This window comes from Gavialis gangeticus, unplaced genomic scaffold (genome assembly GCF_001723915.1).
Source record: "Gavialis gangeticus isolate Ggan-Ray unplaced genomic scaffold, GavGan_comp1, whole genome shotgun sequence".
Taxonomy (NCBI): Eukaryota; Metazoa; Chordata; order Crocodylia; family Gavialidae; genus Gavialis; species Gavialis gangeticus.
The window spans coordinates 143,909,358-143,914,522 of record NW_017729024.1 but is presented as its reverse complement, the minus strand read 5'-3'; the positions used below and the strand labels follow the sequence as shown (position 1 = coordinate 143,914,522).

Genomic DNA, 5,165 nt, shown 5'->3' with positions numbered 1-5,165 from the left:
TCCCAAAAGTGTCTGCAGCACAGTTCTAGGCTAGGAGACCAAAAATACATTCTTTTTTACTACAGCTGCTTCATTAATTCAGTTATCTGACTCTGCAGTCAACACTTTCCCTTTACTCCTGCTGGCGAACTGTGACGGTCTACATTAGGACTGCTTATCAGTATAGGAGTACAGTAGCGTAACTAGAATTGAACAAGCAGGGCACCTGTCCCAGGTGCCAAATTAGGAGGGGTGCCAGAATTACCCACCACCCCCATAGGCAGTATTGCTAGGGTGGGAACTTCAAAACACTTCCTGGCTGATGTTGCTTTAAGAGCAATACAGCCAGGGCAGGCTCAGCTGGGTCTACTTAGACGTTCCTGGCTGGATAAAGCTGCTGCCCCAGCCACCTAACCATTTCCCTTGCTCTCTGCCTGAGTCTCTCCAATTTCTCCACATCCTTTCTATAGCAGGGGGCCAAAAACTGGACATAGTACTCCAGATGTGGCCTCACCAATGCTGAAAAGAGGAGAATAATCACTTCCTTTGATCTGCTGGCAATGCTTCTACTAATGCAGCCCAGCATGCTGTTAGCTGTCTTCACAACAAGGACATACTGTTGGCTCATGTTCAGCTTCTAGTCCACTGTAAACCTCATGTCCTTTTCTGCAGAGCTGCTGTTTAGCCAGTCAGTTCCCAGCCTGTACCAGTGCATGGGATTGTCCTGTCCCAAGTGCAGGACTTTCCACTTGTCCTTATTGAACCTCATGAGATTTATTTTTGTCCAATCCTCCAATTTGTATAGGTCTTTCTGAATGCTAGCCCTGCCCTCCAGCATATTTACTACTCCCCTCAGCTTGGTGTCATTTGCCAACTTGCTGAAGGTACACTCCACCCCATCTTCCAGGTTGTTAATAAAAATATTGAACAAAACTGGTCCCAGGACCAACCCCTAGGGCAGTGGTTCCCACCATTTTTAGACCGCAAACCACGGACTGGAAGTGGCCGCGGATTGGCAGATTATGCACTGGCAAAGTGCAGTCTGAAAGTGACCAGCATACTGTGGAGTGGCAGTAAACCCTTTTTTATTGTCAGTAAAAAAAGGGGTTGGCTGCTGCTCTGCAGTACGCCGATCACTTCTGGACTTCTGGTTTGGCAGCCAACCCTCCTGTGGATCAGCAGCCAGGTCACGGCCTGGGGGTTGGGAACCTCTGCTCTAAGGCACTGCACTTCATACCAGCTGCCAGCTAGACATTGAGGACGGTGCTGTCTAGTGCCTTATAGACATATCCTTATGAGAAGGTGCTCTACCTGAGGCAGGGATTCACTGTGGTTAGCATTCTCTGTCCAGGGGGTCATAATCTGAAGTGGAAACAAATCCTGTGTGGAAGGGAGCTGTGTCTAGGGTATGAAAATTGCACAATATGGTTCTAAACTTGCTTCTACTCTAAGGGCATTTGTTGGCACAATTATGTCAGTTTGGATCACACTTCACTCTGACAACTGTAGCAGCAGAAGTCCATACTGGAGGCCTGGCTTAGTACACATGACTGCATTCCAGGACTCATGAAGCAGAAGGTCCTAGGTCAAGGGTTGATAGCCTGTAACCTATGGGTTGGATCTGGCCAACAGAATGTTTTGATCCAGCCCACAGACATGGGGCTTTGGTGGCATTGGGTGGTAATAGGTTTTGACAGCAGTCACTTTCCCTGTGCAGGCACCCACCCTTCTACCTGCCAGATCACCTTTGCCTGACCTAAACTGGATCATTCCAGCCTGCAGCCTTAAAAGGTTGTCAACCATTGAGCTAAAGGGTAATTATTATTCCTACTGTTGTTGTTTCACTGGTACTTTCCTTAACTTCCCTGTATAAGTCTGTGGCAAGGATGATGCCACTTGGAAAGACTCACCTGAAGGAGAGAAGCAGAACTTGTGGGATGCCGCAACAAGCTGGAAGCATGGTGAGAGCGGAGCCATGGCAAGGAAAAATGCTGCGGCAAGAACAAAGAGGAAAAGGAGGAATGGGCTCAGGAGGAGCAGGACCGGCTCCAGCCTTGGGCAGCATGCCAGACCCTCAGAGAGAGAATAAAAACCCTGCTGGACCAAAGACAGGGAGGACTGGAAGTGAGTCTTCTGGTAGACCCAGAGCAGCCTGGAGTGGAGCATAGCTTCACTCAGGGAAAGTGGTGGCAGCCCCAGGAGGGGGCTTTTGAAAATAAACTAAGCCCAGCAGGGCTAAGCTACTTAACAGATACTACGCCATGGACCCCAGACATCTCTGCACAGGAGTGGACCAACCAGGGGCCTGAGGGAAGAAAGGGAGATGGACACTTGGACAGCAATGGATACAAACCAGAGAGAGGGAAGAATACACCAGGAAACCAGGTAACCTGGGGTCAGGAGAGATTCTAGGCCAGTTATAATACAGCCTCAAATCTGGATGAGACAACATCCGGACAAGACCTTTTCTAAATTAAAAGACCAAGACAAAAAAACCTATACCATGACAAGCCCAAGAGAATTGAAAAATAACATCCTTGGTTGGCATTAGGAGGGGTGTAGGTGAGGTGGAGACCCAAAACGGGAAGACAGATGGGAAGCTGAAGGAGGGTGCCAGGAAAGGCAAGATGTACCATCTTCTTCCCGGTAAATGAATTTATTCCAGCAAAGACGTGGCAGAAAAGAATCCCTGGAGACCTTCCAAGACATCTAACCTAGCAACAAGCTATCCATTCCCCAAGTGATGGCAAAGGCCGAAAAACCCGTAAGAATGAGGTGCACTAGTGAATGACATGGGAGATTACAAAGCCAATTGAAAGTTTTATTCTAGTTTTGAGCAAACTCTCAATAAAATGGATGTTATCTTCCAGAGTATGCATTTATATCTCTTTAGGTTGGCCTTAACTGTTTTTTTGTATGTGCAACTATTTTTACTGAAAAACTAGATCCTTTACATAAATTCCATTCATTGTGAAAAGTAGAATAAATTATTTTATGTATTTTTTCTACTTTCTAATTTTCTCTCTGTTTTTTTTTTCCTAATCAGTCTTTTACCTAATAACAAGTAATATAACAAAGAACCCATTTTTGGCAACTTATACCTCCTCTTAATGGATTTTAAAAACTTGCAATTTGGCAGGATAGAAATCAGCAGTTTGACAGTTTTAAAATCAGCTCTTCATTTAAGATCCTTTAAAAATGTCAAAGTCATAAAAGGAACTGCAAACAATAAAGAGCACAGTATAAAATTTAAACCATAAAAATACTTGTCAGCATCATTTTGGATGACATTTAAACATACTGTTGGTGTTTTATTTTATTAATTGAATCATCATTTTTCCTTTCCTTACATCAGATTTTCATGTCCAAGATTTGCACTGAAATTTTACATGGAAATGTGTTTTCAAAGTGAAAAGAACTCCAGAAATTCACTATTTATGGCTCTAAAATAGAATACTTTTATATAGCTCTAAATAAAACAATAACATATATAATATATTTTTAATATATATTATTATAATCTAGAATACTGTATACAGCTATAAATAAAATAATCTCAAATACATTTAAAGTTTCCTATACACATTATTTTGCTATTTTGTGAATCTACTTAATTCATAAACATTTTAAAACTTAATGAAAAGACTTTTTTTTAAAGTTTACATTATAAAATTAAAATCCTATTTCCCGACACCAGGTTCAAATCCAGTTGATTCAGGAATCAAATCCCATTGCTTTTAATTGTCTGGTTTCTGCTCTTGCTATCTTTTATTAGAGTTAGTATGGCTTAACAGCCACGGAGTTGCTTCCATGGGATACACATATCAGTTTTCACCTACAGACTTAAGTTTAGCCTAAAAATGTTTATCAGCTTCACGTTAATTACCCCGCATGACTATTTATATGCATAAAATTAATCATATGTATAAGTGTTGGATAAGGATCAGGGCCCTACTTCCCTTTCATTCTCTTATATTTAGAAGAAAACTATGGTGTAGCTGGGAAAACAACATAGATTATTACCCTTAGGAAGTGTCTTATGGATGGAATCGCATGTAGACAGACCCCTGCTTCAGGGTGTGACAAGCTTGTTTGTGTAGCTGTATTTCACGTCCATATTTTTGCACTCAATGAGCAGCTCTCGCATCACTGAGTTAAACAATGGGAACATCCCATTCTGACCACAAAATGGCTAATGCTGTTGGCATGCAGGATCTGCAGTGAATAAAAATGTCACTGATTTTGTATTTGACTGTGGCGGACTTCTGAGAAGGGTGAATAGTTTTGTCTTAGCAGCATGGAAGATGTTAGGGTGCATCCTGAGGGAGTCCACACTGCACACAAAAGCTACCCATACAATCGTGGAAAGATGCTGTAGAGCAGTGATTTCCAACCTTTTTTGAGACTCCAGGCACCTTTCGGAAAAAGCCAGCTCCTAGTTTACTCCTCTTTTTATTACAGAGAAAATAGAGCCCTTGACCATACGTTGAAGGATGCGTCTGCTGTGGTTCATCTGCTTTACCTGTGGCAGGCAGGGTAGGTCTGTATTGCCTAAGCGGCACCACGAAGGACCCGAGCGCAGGGCTGCTACGGCTGCACAGGGCCTAGGTGTGCGAGCCTGGCTTCGCCCGCTGCCGCCCGGAGCCCGGCGGTGCTCGGGAAGCCCAGGACGCGGCTCCGCGTTGAGCAGGAGGCGCCGAGGCAGCGCGCACCTGCGGGGCTCCCGGACTTCCCTGCCGGCATCCCCCGCGCCGCGATCCCCGGCGTCATCGCGCGGCCCCGGGGAGTCCATTAATTACGGTAAAAAACTCCCCCCTCCTTCGGGGGACTCCCGGCTCCGACGCGCTGGGGATTCCCCTTGCGCAGCGCTCGGAACGTTCGGGATTGTTCCCGGTGACGTCACGGCAGAAGGACTCCCCGCTGGCTCAGGCTGTACCAGGCCCCGCCCCTTTATCGTTGTGTCGGGCGGGGGGAGGGGGAGTCCCGCAGCGCCGGGCTCGGCGGCTCTCGCGAGGTTTGGGCGCAGAGCATTGCGGCTCGGAGCGGCGCCATTTTGGGAGCGAGGCGAGTTGTACGTCGGGGCCCGGCGCGTGGGGAGCGGCTGAGCGGCGCGTTCCCACCCAGCAGCCTCCGCGCTCCGTCCGCCAGGTACTGCCCGGCCCGGGCCGGCCGGGCCGTGGGACAGA

The 5,165-nt window shown here is 46.4% G+C and overlaps 1 protein-coding gene across 2 annotated transcripts in view; it reads left to right on the top strand.

The window, feature by feature from the left end:
* The first annotated feature begins 5,026 nt into the window (after positions 1-5,026).
* GPBP1 (GC-rich promoter binding protein 1) overlaps positions 5,027-5,165 on the top strand; it is a 60,054-nt gene continuing 59,915 nt past the window's right edge. The window contains exon 1 of one of the 2 annotated variants that reach the window (XM_019517833.1): positions 5,027-5,127. The gene's annotated coding sequence lies outside the window, so the exon portion shown is untranslated. The remainder of the gene's footprint in view (positions 5,128-5,165) is intronic. The other variant, XM_019517834.1, reaches the window with a different exon arrangement.